General features: G+C 58.8%; 1 protein-coding gene across 1 annotated transcript in view; it reads right to left on the reverse strand.

The window, feature by feature from the left end:
- The window catches only part of PRICKLE3 (prickle planar cell polarity protein 3), a 217,252-nt gene that overhangs the window by 193,176 nt on the left and 1,574 nt on the right, over positions 1–22,502 (reverse strand). The window lies entirely within an intron of this gene.

Consider the following 22,502-nt stretch of genomic DNA (forward strand, 5'->3'; position numbering starts at 1 on the left):
AGGCGTCCCCCCCAGCTGAAGGCAGGGAGAGTCACCCATCGTCTTGGGGGTTCTCCTCGCCGAGGCGGAAGAAGCGGGACAGGCCGTCGGCGTTGGCGTGGTCGTTGCCGGGCCGATGGTCTACAGTGAAGTCCATCCCCTGCAGAGAGATGGACCATCGCAACAACTTCGGGTTTTCGCCTCTCATCTGCATTAACCACCGCAAGGGTCAGTGGTCGGTTTGGACCCGAAAGTGGGTGCCAAAGAAGTAGGGCCGGAGCTTCTTGAGGGCCCACACCACGGCGAAGGCCTCCCGTTCAATGGTGCTCCATCTCTGCTCCCGGGGCAGCAGGCGCCGGCTGATGAAGGCCACCGGCTGGTCAATCCCCTCCGAGTTCACGTGGGACAAGACAGCCCCGACTCCGTACTCCGAGGCATCCGTCTGCACCACAAACTCTTTGCTGTAGTCGGGGGGCTTGTAGCACGGGAGCGGTACACATCGCTGTCTTGAGGGTCTCGAAGGCCGCCTGACAGAGGGGCGTCCAGTGCACCTTCTTTGGTTGCTTCTTTGATGTGAGCTCCGTGAGGGGGCCCACAATGCTTCCATAGTTCCGAATAAACCGCCTGTAATAGCCCGTGAGTCCCAGGAAGGCCCTCACAGCGGTTTAGGTGGTTGGGGGCTCCCAGGCCACGATGGCATCGATCTTTGGCTGGAGGGTAGCCACATGGCCGCTCCCCACTTGATGTCCCAGATAGGTTACGGATCCTTGGCCTATCTGACACTTGCTAGCTTTTACGGTGAGTCCGGCCCTTTGGAGGGCGGTCAGGACCTCCCCGAGGTGCCTCAGGTGTTCGGCCCAGTGGCTGCTGAACACCGCAATATCGTCCGGGTAGGCGGCGCTGAACGCTTCTAGCCAGACCAGTATCTTATTTACCAGTCTTTGGAATGTCGCCGGGGCATTTTTCATGCCGAAGGGCATCACTCGGAAGTGGTAATGGCCATCGGGGGTGGAGAAGGCTGAACGCTCTTGGGCGCCTGGGGTGAGCCCGATCTGCCAGTATCCGGCGGTGAGGTCAAAGGTGCTAAGGTAGCGGGCTGCTCCTAGGCGGTCGATCAGTTCATCTGCCCGAGGAATGGGATGGGCATCGGTTTTGGTGACGGCATTCAATCCCCGATAGTCCACGCAAAACCGGAGCTCCGGGGTGGTGCCGGGGGCGGCAGCTTTCGGCACCAGGACCACAGGGCTGGCCCAGGGACTGTCGGAGGGTTCGATGACCCCCAGGGCCAACATTTTGGCGACCTCGGCGTGGATGCAGGCCCGCACTCGTTCGGGGACCCGGTAGGCTCGGTGTCGCACGGGGGGGCTGTCCCCGGTGTCGACGTCGTGGACGCACCATCGGGTGACTCCGGGAGTGAGGGAGAAGAGAGCAGCGAAGTGATGCAGCAGTCCTTGACAATCTTGGCGCTGATCTGGGGTCAGGGTGGCGGAGAGGATGACTCCCTCCACGGAGCCGTCCTTTTTGGAGGTTTTCAGGAGGTCGGGCAGGGGCTCGGAGTCGTCTTCGGCCCCATCGTCTGTAGCCATCAGCAGGCTAAGTTCTGTTCGGGCAAAGTGGGGTTTGAGCCTGTTGGCGTGGAGGACTCGGAGGGGGTTCCTGGGGGACTCCATGTCGACCAGGTAGGTGACGGGGCTCTTCTTCTCGACCACCATGTCGACCAGGTAGGCGACGGGGCTCTTCTTCTCGACCACCTTGAAGGGCCCGGTCCACTTGTCTTGGAGGGCACAGGGGTCGACGGGCGACATGACCCAGACCTGCTGGCCTGGCTCAAAATCGATGGAGGAGGCGTTCTGGTCATACCAGCGTTTCATTTCCTCCTGGCTGGCCTCGAGGTTGGCTTCGGCCAGTTCCCTGAATTTCCGGGTTTGGTTTCGCAAGGTCAGGAGGTACCGGTAGACGTCGGGGGGGGAGCATCTTGGATGGTGGTCTCCCAGCCTTCCTTGACCAGGCTGAGGGGGCCTCGGACAGGGTGTCCGTACAAGAGTTCGAAGGGGCTGAACCCCAGAGACTTTTGCGGGACCTCCCGATAGGCAAACAGGAGGCAGGGCAGCAGGATGTCCCATTTGCGTCTCAGGGGCTCCTCCAGGCCTTTGATCATTCCTTTCAACGTCCGGTTAAATCGTTCGACTAGTCCGTTCCCCTGGGGGTGGTACGGGGTGGTGAACTTGTAGCTGACCCCGCATTGTTGCCACAGGGACCGCATATATTTTGAGATAAAGTTTGTGCCTCGGTCGCTCACAACCTCCCGGGGGAAACCTACTCTGGAGAAGATTCCCATCAAGGCCCGGCCCACCACGGGGGGAGTCACTGTTCGGAGAGGGATGGCCTCGGGGTATCGGGTGGCAAGATCGACCAGGACGAGGATGAAGCGATGTCCTTGGGAGGTTCGGGGGTCCCGGGGCCCCTTGATGTCGATCCCCACTCGCTCGAACGGGGTGTTTACTATTGGAAAGGGTTGGAGAGGGACTTTGACCCTTCCCCCACTCTTCCCGCTGGCTTGGCAGGTCGGGCAGGTTCGGCAATGATTGTCCACGTCCTTCCGCATTCGGGGCCAGTAGAAGTGAGTCACCAGGCGGCTGTATGTTTTGTCTTGCCCCAGGTGCCCGGCGAGGGGCACATCATGCGCCAGATTGAGGAGGAAGTCCCGGAATCGGAGGGGGACCACCAGCACTCGGCTGGCCCCCAATTCTGCGGTCTTCTGCTCGCTGTAGAGGAGGTCATTGTCCCAATAGACCCAGTGGGTCCCCGTCTGGTCTCCGGCGGCCTGGGCGGCTGCTTGCTGTCGGGTCCCTTCGAGGGAGGGGCAGGTTTTCTGTTCTTGGCGGAACTGCTCCCTTGTGGGGCCACCTTCTTGGCGCCATTGGGCGAGTTTGGGGAGGTCGCCGAGTGCGGCGACCTCGTCCGGGGCGAGTTCTGGCAGCCCGGCCTCGGCGTCCGCTTCTTCTTCGACGGAGGGAGGTGGTGGCTCAGGCCATTCCGGCTCTTCGGGGGGAGCAGCTATGCTCGGTCGGATGGCCCGGGCGGTCGTGGACCGGGTGGTTGCGCAGACCCACTCGGGCAGTCCCAGCATCCCCAGATGCTCTCGGCGCTCGACGTGGGCCCAGGGGGAACTTTCCAGGTCGTTCCCGAGGAGGCAGTCTACGGAGGCGTCGTCGCGGACGGTCACCTTCAGCATGCCTGACACTCCCCCCCCACTCGAAGGGGATCCGGGCCATCTGGCACAAGCTCTCGGTGTTGTCTGCCGACCGGACGGGGCACAGTACATTAGGCATGATCTCTTCGGGGGTCACCAAGTGGCAGCGGACGGCTGTCACGCTGGCCCGGCGTCCATTAATGGTGACCCACTGTTGGTACTTCTGGGTGTTGCTCGGGATGGGAGCCCGGGGCACCATTTCCCGGCTGCCCAGGCATACCAAGGTCATGGCGGCAGGTTCCCACTCGGTTGGCCCGGCGTCGTAGTTCTCTTCCTCTTCTCCCCCTTCCCCCAGGGCAGCGGCCACCAACTGGCGGGGGGGGTGGCCCGGTGGTCCCAGCTCGTCGGTTCACGGGGCAGGTTGGGTCACTGGCATAGTGCCCTGGCTGTTGGCAGTTGTAGCACGTTACCGTCGGTCGAGGTCCTGGTCGGGCTGGGGGGGCCCCTCTTCGGGCGAGGGACGGGGACATGCGGTTCGAGGGCGGTCCCCGGGGGGGGGACTCTGGGGTGGCCCTGCTGGAAAGTCTCTGTTCCTGTTCGATCCCGGGGGGGCCCCGTGGTATTCCGTTGGTACTCCCCCATCGAGTTCCGAGGGACCCGGGTGTTCACCCATCGATCGGCCTCGGCGGCGAGCTTCCGCGGCTCGGTCAGCTTGCTGTTGAGGAGGTGCTGTCCCAGCTCGATGAAGCAGTTGTTGGAGAGGTGCTCCCATACAATGAGGTCGAACAGTTGTTCGTAGGAGGTGACCTTGATCCAACCTTCCAGGGCCCTGCTGAAAAAGTCTACGGATTCCACCCAGGTGGTACCGGGGAGCTTCTTGCAGTCCCGGAAGCGCTGGCGGTACATCTCTGAGGTGAGACCATAGTGGGTGAGCAGGGCCTCCTTCATATGGTCATAAGAGGTCATCACCTCGTCTGGGAGCTGTAGCAGGGTGTCTCTGCCTTCGCTGAGGAACCGTCCCCATAGGCCGGCACTCCAATCTTTTCGGGGTACCCGATGGGCGGTCATGGCTACCTCGTAGGCCTTGAACCATTGTTGGATGTCGTCGTTCTTGTAGTACTCTTTGACGACATCCTTGGGGATATGTACTTTCGCCTCTGGCGGCGGAGGGGTGTCTCGGTTTCCGGGGGTGCCGGTCTCTCCGTTTCTGGACTTAATTTCAAGTTCTTTAAGGCCCCGCTCATGCTCGAGGGTTAGCCTCCTCTCTTCCAGTTCTCGGTGCCGCTTTTTCTCCTCTATTTCTTCTTGCAGCCGTAGTTGCTCTAGGGCCAATTTATTTTCGGCTAGTAGGAGTTCGCCGTCCAGGCGGAGTCGGGCGAGCTCCAACTCGTGGGTCCTGACCCTCTCCCGTTCTCGTATCTCTTCCGGGGAGAGGCCGGTCTCTATGCTGGCTGTTCTCCCCTCTGCCGGGGCTGCGGTTGGTTGCCGGTGCGCGTTTGGCACCGGGTTTTCTTCGGTTTGGGGGGAGGCCGCTTCGGACTCTACCCAGGCCTTTAGGGCTTTTTGCAGGTCCTCTTTTGTGTTTAATCCGGTGGTCGCGATGCCTTTGTCTTTACAAAACTGTTTTAGTTCCTTATGGGTATATTCCTCCAACCGTTCTTGTTGGAACTCCGCGGTTGGGGTGGTCTCTTGGTTGCTCATGGTTGCTCTGTGTCTGGGTAGGTAGTGGGTGAGTTACTCGCTGTACGATCTGCGTCGGGCTCGAATCGCACTGCTGGCCACCAATGTTAGAAGGGCGCCCTCTGGGGAGTCAGATGGTGTCGGACTGATCACCCCGAGAGCCACCGTTCCGTAGGAAAGTAGCCGAGCGCCACTGAGAAGCCTCCTGGGCGAGGTCCTTCTCCTATGATCGTACCAGCCAAGCAACCCCACCACCACAAAGGGACACGCCAAGGGTATCAATTCTCACAAGTCTTTATCGGTAATCAAGGCAGATTTCTGTGGCAATATTTACAGGTGGATCGAGGGATCCAAAAGAGTCTCAAAGTCTTGCAGGGACGGGGTAGCGGGACAGTCTCAATACCAGCCTGGTACGGGAACACCCTGCGCCCAGCTCTCAATCCTCGAGCTGAGGGGGGTTCCGGGAGCCGGGACGTCGTCCGCCGGGCTGGGAGGGTTGCTTCGGTGAGGTCGAGCCGCGACGAGGTCAGCAGGGCTCCGATGGTTATTTCTGCGAGGTCGAGCCGCGACGTGGTCAGCAGGGCTCCGATGGTTAGCTCAGCGAGGTCGAGCCGCGACGAGGTCAGCAGGGCTCCGATGGTTAGCTCAGCGAGGTCGAGCCGCGACGAGGTCAGCAGGGCTCCGATGGTTAGCTCAGCGAGGTCGAGCCGCGACGAGGTCAGCAGGGCTCCGATGGTTAGCTCAGCGAGGTCGAGCCGCGACGAGGTCAGCAGGGCTCCGATGTTCCGTGAGGGTCTTCTCAGCAAGGAGGAGCCGCGACGCAGTCAGCCGGGCTCGAGTGTCCACGTTCCAGGCAATGAGTCTCTCTCCGTAGGGTCAGCCGCGATCCGATCAGCAGGGCTCTTGACTCCAGGATACAACTGCCGTCCTGGTTTTGGGCTGCCCCAGATATAGGGCTGGAGCCCTTTGATGTCCGGACCCTCGCGCCTGGGGTAGTCGGAGGGGCCGGGATGAGAGAGTCCAGACACCCAGCAGGGGGGGGGAGCCAGCGCCTAGGGAGGCCGGAGGGCGATCAGAGCCAGGCGTCGGGGGACTGCTGGAGGCCCCATCGAAACTCTCCTCCTCCGGGATCTGTGGAGTGGCCACTCGACCCCCCCTTGGTCGGGTCTTGGCGCCCCGATGTCGGGGCTTCGCTGGGACCGAGGCCGGGGCAGGCCGCGTCGCGAAGGCTGGTGCGGATAGCGGGGTACAATCCAGGGGGACCCCGAAGGGTGGGGGCTGCCCCTGTCTGGTCGGGTTGGAGGGGTCGGGACCACGCCACGAGGCCGGGTCCAACAGTGCCCCCCCAAAGTCTCTGCAGCTGGACTCGGGGACAGTGCCACCACCCCCGTCTATGCAGCTGGCCTCTGGGACAGTGGCCCCCCCCGTCTCTGCAGCGGGACTCGGGGACAGTGCCCCCCCTGTCTCTGCAGCTGGACTCGGGGACAGTTCCCCCCCTGTCTCTGCAGCTGGACTCGGGGACAGTGCCCGCCCCCCCCCCCGACTCTGCAGCTGGACTCTGGAACAGTGCCCCCCACCCCGGTCTATGCAGCTGGCCTCTGGGACAGTGGCCCCCCTGTCTCTGCAGCTGGCCTCTGGGACAGTGCCCTCCCCCCTCTGCAGCTGGACTCTGGGACAGTGCACCCCAGTGGCACAACGCCACTTGATCCCCTCGCCCTCCCCTCACCTGCAAAATGCACGGAGGGGCCCCATTCCGGCATTACTCCGGGGCTCTCATGCCTGGCGGGCACTGTGCTGAGGGGCCCTCTGGAGCTCGGGGGCCCCACCGCACTGCGGGTCTTTGTTACACCACAGGTTAACCCCTCCCCCATTGCTGTCCTGCAACAAGCGCCGGGGTTTGGATTAAATGCAATGAGGTCGGGGGGGGGGGGGGTGTTATCCTAACAGCTGGCAGCCGCTCGTGTGCCCATGCAGAAGTCTGGGTAGCAGCCGGGGGCACGGGGAGGGGGCTCGGCCTCTTAAGCAGTGCCTGGGCCGAGGAAGAGGGAGGCTGAAAGCCATGGGGAGTACTAAAGGAATCCAGGCACTGTGCTCGGGGGTGCAACGGCGAGGCTCTGCTGCCCCCCCCCCCGGATTAGAGCCCCTGTGGCCCCCCTTATCGCCCCTCCATTTAAGGCACTGCCCCCAGACGATCAGGGCGACTAATGAGACCGAGGGGAAAAGTGCCCGAGAGAGGAGTGACCATGTCCCCCTGGGGCTGTGTGACCCGGAAGAACTCGCAAGCAGCCCCGAAGGGAGGGTCAGAGGTCATCGAATCCCAGCCAGGTCACCAAACCACAACCAGCGAGAAAGAAGCGCCCTGAAGACTGAACTTCTGAAAATAACCCCTATTTCACCAGCGACCAGAGGGCCATGAGGCCCTCGCTCATCACCCCACCCGGGGCCCACCCAGAGCTATGAGGCCCTCGCTCATCACCCTACCCGGGGTCCCACCCAGAGCTATGAGGTACTCACTCATCACCCCACCCGGGGCCCACCCAGAGCTATGAGGCCCTCGCTCATCACCCCACCCGGGGCCCACCCAGAGCTATGAGGTACTCACTCATCACCCCACCCGGGGCCCACCCAGAGCTATGAGGCCCTCGCTCATCACCACACCCGGGGCCCACCCAGAGCTATGAGTTACTCACTCATCACCCCACCCGGGGCCCACCCAGAGCTATGAGGCCCTCGCTCATCACCCCACCCGGGGCCCACCCAGAGCTATGAGGCACTCACTCATCACCCTACCCGGGGCCTACTCAGAGCCATGAGGCCCTCGCTCATCACCCTACCCGGGGCCCACTCGGAGCTATGAGGCACTCACTCATCACCCTACCCGGGGCCCCCCCAGAGCTATGAGGCACTCACTCATCACCCTACCCGGGGTCCCACTCAGAGCTATGAGGCACTCACTCATCACCCTACCCGGGGTCCCACTCAGAGCTATGAGGCACTCACTCATCACCCTACCCGGGGTCCCACTCAGAGCTATGAGGCCCTCGCTCATCACCCTACCCGGGGCCTACTCAGAGCCATGAGGCCCTCGCTCATCACCCTACCCGGGGCCTACTCAGAGCCATGAGGCCCTCGCTCATCACCCTACCCGGGGCCCACTCGGAGCTATGAGGCACTCACTCATCACCCTACCCGGGGGCCTACTCAGAGCTACGAGGTACTCACTCATCACCCTACCCGGGGCCTGCTAAGAGGTACTCACTCATCACCCTACCAAGGGCCCACTCAGAGCTACGAGGTACTCACTCATCACCCTACCCGGGGCCTACTCAGAGCTACGAGGTACTCACTCATCACCCTGCCCGGGGCCCACGCAGAGCTACGAGGTGTTCACTCATCATCCTACCCAGGGCCTGCTAAGAGGTACTCACTCATCACCCTACCCGGGGCCTACTCACAGCTATGAGGCCCTCACTCATTACCCTACCCGGGGGCCTACTCACAGCTAAGAGGTACTCACTCATCACCCTACCCGGGGCCCACTCAGAGCTAAGAGGTACTCACTCATCACCCTACCCGGGGCCTACTCAGTGCTAAGAGGTACTCACTCATCACCCTACCCAGGGCCCACTCAGAGCTACGAGGTACTCACTCATCACCCTACCCGGGGCCCACTCAGAGCTACGAGGTACTCACTCATCACCCTACCCGGGGCCTACTCGGAGCTAAGAGGTACTCACTCATCACCCTACCCAGGGCCCACTCAGAGCTACGAGGTACTCACTCATCACCCTACCCAGGGCCTACTCAGAGCTAAGAGGTACTCACTCATCACCCTACCCGGGGCCCACTTAGAGCTAAGAGGTGTTCACTCATCACCCTACCCGGGGCCCACGCAGAGCTACGAGGTGTTCACTCATCACCCTACCCGGGGCCCACGCAGAGCTACGAGGTGTTCACTCATCACCCTACCCGGGGCCTACTCAGAGCTATGAGGCCCTCGCTCATCACCCTACCCGGGGCCTACTCAGCGCTACGAGATGTTCACTCATCACCCTACCCGGGGCCCACTCAGAGCTATGAGGTACTCACTCATCACCCTACCCGGGGCCTACTCAGAGCTACGAGGTACTCACTCATCACCCTGCCCGGGGCCCACGCAGAGCTACGAGGTGTTCACTCATCATCCTACCCAGGGCCTGCTAAGAGGTACTCACTCATCACCCTACCCGGGGCCTACTCACAGCTATGAGGCCCTCACTCATTACCCTACCCGGGGGCCTACTCACAGCTAAGAGGTACTCACTCATCACCCTACCCGGGGCCCACTCAGAGCTAAGAGGTACTCACTCATCACCCTACCCGGGGCCTACTCAGTGCTAAGAGGTACTCACTCATCACCCTACCCGGGGCCCACTTAGAGCTAAGAGGTGTTCACTCATCACCCTACCCGGGGCCCACGCAGAGCTACGAGGTGTTCACTCATCACCCTACCCGGGGCCCACGCAGAGCTACGAGGTGTTCACTCATCACCCTACCCGGGGCCTACTCAGAGCTATGAGGCCCTCGCTCATCACCCTACCCGGGGCCTACTCAGCGCTACGAGATGTTCACTCATCACCCTACCCGGGGCCCACTCAGAGCTATGAGGTACTCACTCATCATCCTACCCGGGGCCCACTCAGAGCTTAGAGGTACTCACTCATCATCCTACCCGGGGCCTACTCAGAGCTATGATGCCCTCGTTCATCACCCTACCCGGTGCCTGCTAAGAGGCCCTCACTCATTACCCTACCCGGGGCCTACTCAGAGCCATGAGGCCCTCGCTCATCACCCTACCAGGGGCCTACTCAGAGCTAAGAGGTACTCACTCATCACCCTACCCGGGGCCTACTCCGAGCTACGAGGTACTCACTCATCACCCTACCCGGGGCCTACTCAGAGCTATGAGGCCCTCACTCATCACCCTACCCGGGGCCTACTCAGAGCTATGAGGCCCTCGCCCATCACCCTACCCGGAGCCTACTCAGAGCTAAGAGGCCCTCACTCATTACCCTACCCGGGGCCTGCTAAGAGGTACTCACTCATCACCCTACCCGGGGCCTACTCAGAGCAAAGAGGTACTCACTCATCACCCTACCCGGGGCCCACTCACAGCTAAGAGGTACTCACTCATCACCCTACCCGGGGCCCACTCAGAGCTACGAGGTACTCACTCATCATCCTACCCGGGGTCTACTCAGAGCTATGATGCCCTCGTTCATCACCCTACCCGGGGCCTGCTAAGAGGCCCTCACTCATCACCCTACCCGGGGCCTACTCAGAGCTATGAGGCCCTGGCTCATCTTTCTACCCGGGGCCTACTCAGAGCTAAGAGGTACTCACTCATCAACCTACCCGGGGCCCACTCAGAGCGATGAGGCCCTCGCTCATCACCCTACCCGGGGCCCACTCACAGCTAAGAGGTACTCACTCATCACCCTACCCGGGGCCTGCTAAGAGGTACTCACTCATCACCCTACCCGGGGCCTGCTCTGAGGCCCTCACTCAAGACTTCTCAATCTAAACAGGGGTAGCAAAAGAGGGGGAGGTAGGTACCGCTAGTGTTTATAATTCATCCATGAAAGTGGCCATTACAGATCCTTTCTTGGGTGAAACCACAGAGATCTGTTTTTTTCCGGGGTGAAGTTACACCCCAGGATTTCCGGAAAGGCGCCTCCAGGGCCGCTTAAGGATTCTTCCTTAAAATTAATGTGAAGTATCGCTCCCCACGTCATCGCTTCCAAACAGTTTTTCATTAGGATACTTCAGCATACATAGTGAACGCAGTGGGAACCCGGACGCTGCCCATTCCTTGCAGACATGGCCTCTCTGGTTCGCCCTAGAACTCATTCTCACCAACACATCTCGGATGCACTCTGACCCCCTGGCCCGGTGATTTGGTCTGACCACTTTTTAATCAACTTTTAGAACAACAAGAGCCAAGTGCCTGGGACCCCCATCCCTCCCACTGGGCGCTATAGGAGACAATGGCACAAGTCTGTACGTCTGTGCTCTATCGAAATTTCTGAGGTGGTCTTGGCTTATAAGAACCAAAGCCCTTGTAGCCTGATTGTTTTTATTGTCTGTTTGTATTCTCTTTTTAAATTGTCTTCTTTATAATGTTTATATGTACTTTTAACTTCTTGTTCATCTTGGGACTACGATATTATATTCCTATGGCTTGTCTCTTGGTTTCACATATTCGCCTATGTTATATTTGTATGTGCTTTTAAGATATGCTTTTTATCGAAATAAAGCTTATTTCAATTCAATTCAATTCACAAGAGTAGGGAAGACGCCTTCTCAAAGGGGTTCACTGCTCCTATGTTTGAGGTCCCGGAGATATGAACCCTTGACGGACTCCAGGCAGCTTTGGGGCAGCCATGGGTGTGGAAACCCCATTCAAGAAACAACCGAACCCCCAAAGGACACAAGCAGCCGGGCTGCTCCAGAGCTTCGCAGGGAGGAATCGAATTGGAAAAGATTTGGCGGGACACTCAATTGTGGATAGAGAAAGAGAGATATAAAATGGCTGCAAGCTCCTACCATAAAAACATCAGGAGAGCTCGGGAGATAGATCTCTTTACAACTAAGCCAAGCGGGCAACTCTACCAAGGGGCTTTAGAACATTCTTACATCCCCGATTCCCTGCAATAATTCAATCCCCGTCTCTCAAGTCTGATGTGACAATATTTCCAATTTATTTGGGGAAAAAAATATATATATACACAACACGTTTTCTGCGGACCCCGGCCCGCCAGACCCCCCCACTCCACGCCGTTCAGCTCCGAGTGAATGTCGCGGTCTTAGCAGTTTCCCACCCGGGCGGGTTTCCACGGTGGAGGAGGCGCTAAAACAGCCGAGTCCGGTCCCGTCCACACGAGGCCGGCCCGAGCGATCGCCTTCTTAGCTAAACATCTTGCTCCTTCAGTCTGCGCTTTATTACACCTGTCCTTGAGGGGGGGGGGGGGGGGGGGGCGGGGGACGGCCCCATGCATGGGACGCAGCTCAAGTACTTCCGATTTGTAGAGAGGCCAAAGCCCCCTCAGCAGAGCTCCCGAGCGATCGTCCCATCCCACTTCTCGGCTCTTGAGCAAACTTCCGGAAGGATACATCAGCTCGAAGCTTCTGGAACATATAGAATCCCAGGCATGTCTGGACCCCTCGCAGTCTGGCTTTAGACCAAAACACTCTGCTGAACCCACCCTCAGGTGTCACAGACTTCACAAAACTCTCCTTAGGCAATAACGAGGCGCTATCGTTAGCGCTGCTGGACGTGTCCGCAGCCTTCGATCCTGCAGCCCACCACAAGCGGCGGCAAAGACTTGGAATGGTGGGCCGCCCCCACCACAAGCGACGGCAAAGACTTGGAATGGTGGGCCGCCCCCACCACAAGCGACGGCAAAGACTTGGAATGGTGGGCCGCCCCCACCACAAGCGACGGCAAAGACTTGGTATGCTGGGCCGCCCCCACCACAAGTGAGGGCAAAGACTTGGTATGGTGGGCCACCCCCACCACAAGCGCCGGCAAAGACTTGGTATGGTGAGCCGCCCCCACCACAAGCGACGGCAAAGACTTGGAATGGTGGGCCGCCCCCACCACAAGCGACGGAAAGACTTGGTATGGTGGGCTGCCCACACTATAGGATACGGCAAAGACTTGGTATGGTGGGCCGCGCCCACCATAAGCGCCGGCAACGACTTGGAATGGTGGGCCATCCCCACCACAAGCGCCGGCAAAGACATGGAATGGTGGGCCGCCCCCACCACAAGCGACGGCAAAGACTTGGGATGGTGGGCCGCCCCCACCATAAGATACGGCAAAGACTTGGTATGGTGGGCCGCCCCCATCACAAGCGCCGGCAAAGACTTGGAATGGTGAGCCGCCCCCACCATAAGATACGGCAAAGACTTGGTATGGTGGGCCGCCCCCAGCGACGGTAAAGACTTGGAATGGTGGGCCGCCCCCACCACAAGCGACGGCAAAGACTTGGTATGCTGGGCCGCCCCCACCACAAGTGAGGGCAAAGACTTGGTATGGTGGGCCACCCCCACCACAAGCGCCGGCAAAGACTTGGTATGGTGAGCCGCCCCCACCACAAGCGACGGCAAAGACTTGGAATGGTGGGCCGCCCCCACCACAAGCGACGGAAAGACTTGGTATGGTGGGCTGCCCCCACTATAGGATACGGCAAAGACTTGGTATGGTGGGCCGCGCCCACCATAAGCGCCGGCAACGACTTGGAATGGTGGGCCATCCCCACCACAAGCGCCGGCAAAGACATGGAATGGCGGGCCGCCCCCACCACATGCGACGGCAAAGACATGGAATGGTGGGCCGCCCCCACCATAAGATACGGCAAAGACTTGGTATGGTGGGCCGCCCCCATCACAAGCGCCGGCAAAGACTTGGAATGGTGAGCCGCCCCCACCATAAGATACGGCAAAGACTTGGTATGGTGGGCCGCCCCCAGCGACGGCAAAGACTTGGAATGGTGAGTCGCCCCCACCATAAGATACGGCAAAGACTTGGTATGGTAGGCCGCCGCCACCACATGCGATGGCAAAGACATGGAATGGTGGGCCATCCCCACCACAAGCGCCGGCAAAGACTTGGAATGGTGAGCCGCCCCCACCATAAGATACGGCAAAGACTTGGTATGGTGGGCCGCCCCCAGCGACGGCAAAGACTTGGAATGGTGAGTTGCCCCCACCATAAGATACGGCAAAGACTTGGTATGGTAGGCCGCCCCCACCACATGCGACGGCAAAGACATGGAATGGTGGGCCGCCCCCACCACAAGCGATGGCAAAGACTTGGAATGGTGGGCCGCCCCCACCACAAGCGACGGCAAAGACTTGGAATGGTGGGCCGCCCCCACCACAAGCGACGGCAAAGACTTGGAATGGTGGGCCGCCCCACCACAAGCAACGGCAAAGACTTGGAATGGTGTGCCACCACAAGCGACGGCAAAGACTTGGTATGGTGGGCCGCCCCCACCAGAAGCGACGGCAAAGACTTGGTATGGTGGGCCGCCCCCACCAGAAGCGACGGCAAAGACTTGGTATGGTGGGCCACCCCCACCACAAGCGACGGCAAAGACTTGGAATGGTGGGCCGCCCCCACCACAAGCGACGGCAAAGACTTGGAATGGTGGGCCGCCCCCACCACAAGCGACGGCAAAGACTTGGAATGGTGGGCCGCCCCCACCACAAGCGACGGTAAAGACTTGGAATGGTGGGCCGCCCCCACCACAAGCGACGGTAAAGACTTGGAATGGTGGGCCGCCCCCACCACAAGCGACGGCAAAGACTTTGAATGGTGGGCCGCCCCCACCACAAGCGACGGCAAAGACTTTGAATGGTGGGCCGCCCCCACCACAAGCGACGGCAAAGACTTTGAATGGTGGGCCGCCCCCACCACAAGCGACGGCAAAGACTTGGAATGGTGGGCCGCCCCCACCACAAGCGACGGCAAAGACTTGGAATGGTGAGCCGCCCCCACCACAAGCGACGGCAAAGACTTGGTATGCTGGGCCGCCCCCACCACAAGTGAGGGCAAAGACTTGGTATGGTGGGCCACCCCCACCACAAGCGCCGGCAAAGACTTGGAATGGTGGGCCGCCCCCACCACAAGCGACGGTAAAGACTTGGAATGGTGGGCCGCCCTCACCACAAGCGACGGCAAAGACTTGGAATGGTGGGCCATCCCCACCACAATGGCGCCGCCCTTCGAGGGCTTTCTAGCGCTGCGCGCACAGACCATTCATCTGGGCCTTTCGTTCTTGTGCAAAACCCCTTACAAAGGGGGTACCACAGGGCTCGCGTCTCATCCCACGCTGTTCAATGTGTACGTGGCCCCCCTTGCTAAAGTTGTCGTCGATCATGGATTTGTTCCCTCTTCATCTGTGGGGGGGGGGGGGGGGGGTGCCATCTCCTTCTTTTGTTTGATAACAGATCGGTCGCCACAAAACATCTTTTGGCTGAAGGAGCGCGAGCTATTTCCGATTGGATGACAGTTTAATGCCGAAAAACGGAAACACTACTGTTGGGCAAACCACAAACGCTGTGTCCTCCTGACTGGTGGCCTACAGAGTTGAGCCCGCCCCACCCCCACTGCAGAGGCAACAACGTGGGTGTCTCTCTGTACACTCAGATAGCAACTGCCTCAGGCACCTGCTTCTGTATGACGACGCTCTCACGGAGAGTGCGCCCCTCCTGCCTGTATCAGTCCCTAAGACCCTAGGGGTCAGTCTCCTGCCTGTATCAGTCCCTAAGACCGACCCTGGGAGTCAGTCTCCTGCCTGTATCAGTCCCTAAGACCCTGGGAGTCAGTCTCCTGCCTGTATCAGTCCCTAAGACCCTAGGCGTCAGTCTCCTGCCTGTATCAGCCGCCAAGACCGACCCTGGGAGTCAGTCTCCTGCCTGTATCAGTCGCTAAGACCCTGAGAGTCAGTCTCCTGCCTGTACCAGTCCCTAAGACCCTGGGAGTCAGTCTCCTGCCTGCATCAGTCCCTAAGACCCTAGGGGTCAGTCTCCTGCCTGTATCAGTCCCTAAGACCCTGGGAGTCAGTCTCCTGCCTGTATCAGTCCCCAAGACCGACACTGGGAGTCAGTCTCCTGCCTGTATCAGTCCCTAAGACCGACCCTGGGAGTCAGTGTCCTGCCTGTATCAGTCCCCAAGACCCTGGAAGTCAGTCTCCTGCCTGTATCAGTCGCTAAGACCCTGGGGTCAGTCTCCTGCCTGTATCAGTCCCTAAGACCGACCCTGGGAGTCAGTGTCCTGCCTGTATCAGTCCCTAAGACCCTGGGAGTCAGTCTCCTGCCTGTATCAGTCCCTAAGACCGACCCTGGGAGTCAGTCTCCTGCCTGTATCAGTCCCTAAGACCCTAGGGGTCAGTCTCTTGCCTGTATCAGTCCCTAAGACCGACCCTGGGAGTCAGTCTCCTGCCTGTATCAGTCCCTAAGACCCTTGGAGTCAGTCTCCTCCCTGCATCAGTCCCTAAAACCCTGGGAGTCAGTCTCCTGCCTGTATCAGTCGCTAAGACCCTGGGAGTCAGTCTCCTGCCTGCATCAGTCCCTAAGACCCTAGGGGTCAGTCTCCTGCCTGTATCAGTCCCTAAGACCGACCCTGGGAGTCAGTCTCCTGCCTGTATCAGTCCCTAAGACCGACCCTGGGAGTCAGTCTCCTGCCTGTATCAGTCCCTAAGACCGACCCTGGGAGTCAGTCTCCTGCCTGTATCAGTCCCTAAGACCCTGGGAGTCAGTCTCCTGCCTGTATCAGTCGCTAAGACCCTGGGAGTCAGTCTCCTGCCTGCATCAGTCCCTAAGACCCTGGGAGTCAGTCTCCTGCCTGCATCAGTCCCTAAGACCGACCCTGGGAGTCAGTCTCCTGCCTGCATCAGTCCCTAAGACCGACCCTGGGAGTCAGTCTCCTCCCAGCATCAGTCCCTAAGACCCCGAGGGTCAGTCTCCTCCCTGCATCAGTCCCTAAGACCCTGGGAGTCAGTCTCCTCCCTGCATCATTCCCTAAGACCGACCCTGGGAGTCAGTCTCCTGCCTGTATCAGTCCCTAAGACCCTTGGAGTCTGTCTCCTGCCTGTACCAGTCCCTAAGACCCTGGGAGTCAGTCTCCTGCCTGTATCAGTCCCTAAGACCCTGGGAGCCAGTCTCCTGCCTGTATCAGTCCCTAAGACCCTGGGAGTCAGTCTCCTGCCTGTATCAGTCCCTAATACCGACCCTGGGAGTCAGTCTCCTGCCTGTATCAGTCCCTAAGACCCTGGAAGTCAGTCTCCTGCCTGTATCAGTCCCTAAGACCCTGGGAGTCAGTCTCCTGCCTGTATCAGTCCCTGGGAGTCAGTCTCCTCCCAGCATCAGTCCCCAAGACCCTTGGAGTCAGTCTCCTCCCTGCATCAGTCCCTAAGACCCTGGGAGTCAGTCTCCTGCCTATATCAGTCGCTAAGACCCTGGGAGTCAGTCTCCTGCCTGTATCAGTCCCTAAGACCCTGGGAGTCAGTCTCCTCCCAGCATCAGTCCCTAAGACCCTGGGAGTCAGTCTCCTCCCTGCATCAGTTCCCAAGACCCTGGGAGTCAGTCTCCTCCCTGCATCAGTCCCTAAGACCCTGGGAGTCAGTCTCCTCCCAGCATCAGTCCCTAAGACCCTGGGAGTCAGTCTCCTCCCTGCATCAGTCCCTAAGACCCTGGGAGTCAGTCTCCTCCCAGCATCAGTCCCTAAGACCCTGGGAGTCAGTCTCCTCCCAGCATCAGTCCCTAAGACCCTGGGAGTCAGTCTCCTGCCTGTATCAGTCCCTAAGACCCTGGGAGTCAGTCTCCTGCCTGTATCAGTCCCTAAGACCCTGGGAGCCAGTCTCCTGCCTGTATCAGTCCCTAAGACCCTGGGAGTCAGTCTCCTCCCTGCATCAGTCCCTAAGACCCTGGGAGTCAGTCTCCTCCCTGCATCAGTCCCTAAGACCCTGGGAGTCATTCTCCTCCCTGCATCAGTCCCTAAGACCCTGGGAGTCAGTCTCCTCCCTGCATCAGTCCCTAAGACCCTGGGAGTCAGTCTCCTGCCTGTATCAGTCCCTAAGACCCTGGAAGTCAGTCTCCTGCCTGTATCAGTCCCTAAGACCCTGGAAGTCAGTCTCCTGCCTGTATCAGTCTGTAAGACCCTGGGAGTCAGTCTCCTGCCTGTATCAGTCTCTAAGACCCTGGGAGTCAGTCTCCTGCCTGTATCAGTCCCCAAGACCCTGGCAGTCAGTCTCCTGCCTGTATCAGTCGCTAAGACCCTGGGAGTCAGTCTCCTGCCTGTATCAGTCCCTAAGACCGACCCTGGGAGTCAGTCTCCTGCCTGTATCAGTCCCTAAGACCGACCCTGGGAGTCAGTCTCCTGCCTGTATCAGTCCCTAAGACCCTGGGAGTCAGTCTCCTGCCTGTATCAGTCCCTAAGACCCTGGGAGTCAGTCTCCTGCCTGTATCAGTCCCCAAGACCGACACTGGGAGTAAGTCTCCTGCCTGTATCAGTCCCTAAGACCCTGGGAGTCAGTCTCCTGCCTGTATCAGTCCCTAAGACCCTGGGAGTCAGTCTCCTGCCTGCATCAGTCCCTAAAACCCTGGGAGTCAGTCTCCTGCCTGTATCAGTCGCTAAGACCCTGGGAGTCAGTCTCCTGCCTGTATCAGTCCCTAAGACCCTGGGAGTCAGTCTCCTGCCTGCATCAGTCCCTAAAACCCTGGGAGTCAGTCTCCTGCCTGTATCAGTCCCTAAGACCGACCCTGGGAGTCAGTCTCCTGCCTGTATCAGTCCCTAAGACCCTGGGAGTCAGTCTCCTGCCTGTATCAGTCCCTAAGACCCTGGGAGTCAGTCTCCTGTCTGTATCAGTCCCTAAGACCCTGGGAGTCAGTCTCCTGCCTGTATCAGTCCCTAAGACCGACCCTGGGAGTCAGTCTCCTGCCTGTATCAGTCCCTAAGACCCTGGGAGTCCGTCTCCTGCCTGCATCAGTCCCTAAGACCCTGGGAGTCAGTGTCCTGCCTGTATCAGTCCCTAAGACCCTGGGAGTCAGTCTCCTGCCTGTATCAGTCCCTAAGACCGACCCTGAGAGTCAGTGTCCTGCCTGTATCAGTCCCTAAGACCCTGGGAGTCAGTCTCCTCCCTGCATCAGTCCCTAATACCCTGGGAGTCAGTCTCCTGCCTGTATCAGCCGCCAAGACCGACCCTGGGAGTCAGTCTCCTGCCTGTATCAGTCCCTAAGACCCTGGGAGTCAGTCTCCAGCCTGTATCAGTCCCTAAGACCCTGGGAGTCTGTCTCCTGCCTGTATCAGTCCCTAAGACCCTCACGACGCTACCCAGCGCCTACTCAGATCAGTGAAGTACTCGCTCACAACCCTACCCAGCGCCTACTCAGATCAATGAAGTACTCGCTCACGACCCTACCCAGCGCCTACTCAGATCAGTGAAGTACTCACTCACGACCCTACCCAGCGCCTACTCAGATCGGCGAAGTACTCACTCACGACCCATATAGGGCCTACTCAGATCGGTGAAGTACTCACTCATGACCCTACTCAGATCGGTGAAGTTCTCACTCACGACCCTACTCAGATCGGTGAAGTACTCACTATCCTACGCAGGGCCTACTCAGATCGGTGAAGTACTCACTCACAACCCTACTCAGATCGGTGAAGTACTCACTATCCTACGCAGGGCCTACCCAGATCGGTGAAGTACTCACTCATGACCCTACCCAGATCAGTGAAGTACTCACTCACGACCCTACTCAGATCGGTGAAGTACTCACTATCCTACGCAGGGCCTTCTCAGAACGGTGAAGTACTCACTCTCGACCCTACTCAGATCGGTGAAGTACTCACTATCCTACGCAGGGCCTACCCAGATCGGTGAAGTACTCACTCACGACCCTACCCAGATCGGTGAAGTACTCACTCACGACCCTATATAGGGCCTACTCAGATCAGTGAAGTACTCACAACCCTACCCAGCGCCTACTCAGATCGGTGAAGTACTCACTCACGACGCTACCCAGCGCCTACTCAGATCGGTGAAGTACTCACTCACGACCCTACCCAGCACCTACTCAGATCGGTGAAGTACTCGCTCACGACCCTACGCAGGGCCTAAGCAGATCAGTGAAGTACTTACTCACGACCCATATAGGGCCTACTCAGATCGGTGAAGTACTCGCTCATGACCCTACTCAGATCGGTGAAGTACTCACTCACGACCCTACTCAGATCGGTGAAGTACTCACTATCCTACGCAGGGCTTACTCAGATCTGTGAAGTACTCACGGCCCTACCCAGCGCCTACTCAGATCAGCGAAGTACTCACGGCCCTACCCAGCGCCTACTCAGATCGGTGAAGTACTCACTCATGACCCTATATAGGGCCTACTCAGATCGGTGAAGTACTCGCTCACAACCCTACCCAGCGCCTACTCAGATCGGTGAAGTACTCGCTCACGACCCTACCCAACGCCTACTCAGATCGATGAAGTACTCGCTCACGACCCTACCCAGCGCCTACTCAGATCAGTGAAGTACTCACTCACGACCCTACCCAGCGCCTACTCAGATCGACGAAGTACTCACTCACGACACTATGCAGGGCCTACTCAGATCGGTTAAGTGCTCACTCACGACCCATATAGGGCCTACTCAGATCGGTGAAGTACTCACTCACGACCCTACTCAGATCGGTGAAGTACTCACTATCCTACGCAGGGCCTACTCAGATCGGTGAAGTACTCACTCACGACCCTACCCAGCGCCTACTCAGATCGGTGAAGTATTCACAACCCTACCCAGCGCCTACTCAGATCGGTGAAGTACTCACTCACGATCCTATATAGGGCCTACTCAGATCGGTGAAGTACTCACAACCCTACCCAGCGCCTACTCAGATCGGTGAAGTACTCACTCACGACGCTACCCAGCGCCTACTCAGATCAGTGAAGTACTCACTCACAACCCTACCCAGCGCCTACTCAGATCGGTGAAGTACTCACGACCCTACCCAGCGCCTTCTCAGATCGGTGAAGCACTCTCTCAAGACCCTACGCAGGGCCTGCTCAGATCTTTGAAGTCCTCACTCACGAGTCACGACCCTACGCAGGGCCTACTTACAAACCTTAAGAGCTTGGGAATTAAGCAGAACCCGAGGCTTGGATCACACTACACGAGCCGGAGGTCCCTGGAGGCCAAGAGCCCGAAGTCCCCATCTTTCAAACACTGCTTCAACTACAAGAGCCTCAAAGTCCCCCACCAGGGCACCCAGCACCCACACACCAGGGCACCCAGCACCCCCCACCAGGGCACCCAGCGCCCGCGTACCAGGGCACCCAGCGCTCGCACACCAGGGCACCCAGCACCCTCCACCAGGGCAACCCCACCAGGGCACCCAGCGCCCCCTACCAGGGCCTGCAACGGCCCCCACTGAGGCACCCACACACCAGGGCACCCAGCGCCCACACACAAGGGCACCCTGCGCCCCCCACCAGGGCACCTGGTGCCCACAGACTGGGGCACCCAGGACTCGCACACTGGGGCACCCAGCGCCCCCCACTAGGGGCACCCAGCATCCCCCACTGGGGCCCACAATGGCCCCCACCGGGGCCCCCAGCGCCCTCAGGGCCAGCCTTGACTTTGGACAGTTTTCCAGTTTAACAGTTTTCAAAACATATCATTCCTCCCCACCCATCCTTACCAGCCTATTGCCTTTAACGCATGTCTTTCACACCCATCCTTACCAGCCTATTGCCTTTAACGCATGCCTTTCACACCCATCCGTACCAGCTTATTGCCTTTAACGCATGCCTTTCACACCCATCCTTACCAGCCTATTGCCTTTAACGCATGCCTTTCATACCCATCCGTACCCGCCTATTGCCTTTAACGCGTGCCTTTCACACCCATCCTTACCAGCCTATTGCCTTAACGCATGCCTTTCATACCCATCCGTACCAGCCAATTGCCTTTAACGCATGCCTTTCACACCCATACGTACCAGCCTATTGCCTTTAACGCGTGCCTTTCACACCCATCCTTACCAGCCAATTGCCTTTAACGCGTGCCTTTCACAATAAGCCAGTCAGGCTTCATGTACTGGTCATAGCTTTTCACAATAAACAGATCACACCGATTGGTTCTGGCGATCCTTTCCCAGTGAACCCATGAGGCTGCGGCCTTTCCGGTCGGCGTAACCCCGTACCCAGGAGAGGCCACTGACCGCCTCCGAGTCCCTCGCCTTAGACGGTAAATGTGTCAGACCTCATGTAACAGAATACAATATATCCGTCTACCGCCCGTGGCACAGCGTGACACCAATCCACCGTGAGAGGCCTACTGGCTTTAACAAGTGCTTTTCACAATAAACCAGCCCGGCCTCCTGCCTTTGTCATGCGGTGCTCTATAGTAAAGAGAGCGCACGGGCGGGGTCTGGAGTTTCTTCCAAAGTCTGAGCGCCTCCTGCAATAACAGCGGTTCAGAGCAGGATCTGTGGTGGAAACACGTGTGCACAACTAACACAACACAACACACATTGTCATGACAGGGAGGGACCATTCTTGCCACCTGTCAGCATCACTCTGTGTTACGGTTAGTGTTTCCTGTTAGAGACCGGACGTGTGCATTAGACAGGGACGTCTACACACCGAGGGCGACCCTGGCGGAGCCCCTGCCCCAGAGGTGTTTAAAAAAAAAAAAATGCAGTTTTTTATATAGCGCGAACTTGACCCGAATCCAATCAGGTATCGGAGCGCTTTACATCGCACCAGTTGCGTTACATGAGGACACATTCATTTTTGTCAGGCACGGGGAGATTAAGTGATTCGCCCAGAATCACAGGAGGTTCAGCCTCATTACCGAGACTCGAACCGAGGTCGACCACCCTAGCCCTTAGGCCAACTCCTGGTTACCTGTGTGCTAGAAACAAGTTTGTGTTGAAATCTTAATTATGCAGCTGATTGTGGGCTATGTGACCAGTGCGGCAAATGTACATTCATGTGGCTTAGCGCCAAGAAACCGTCTGCGTGCGCTTTATGGAGCATCGTAAACATAACATAACGTGGAAAAAGCAGCGGCTGCAGAACTCCAGTGCCC

Source organism: Triturus cristatus, chromosome 10 (assembly GCF_964204655.1).
Source record: "Triturus cristatus chromosome 10, aTriCri1.1, whole genome shotgun sequence".
NCBI classification, from domain to species: Eukaryota; Metazoa; Chordata; class Amphibia; order Caudata; family Salamandridae; genus Triturus; species Triturus cristatus.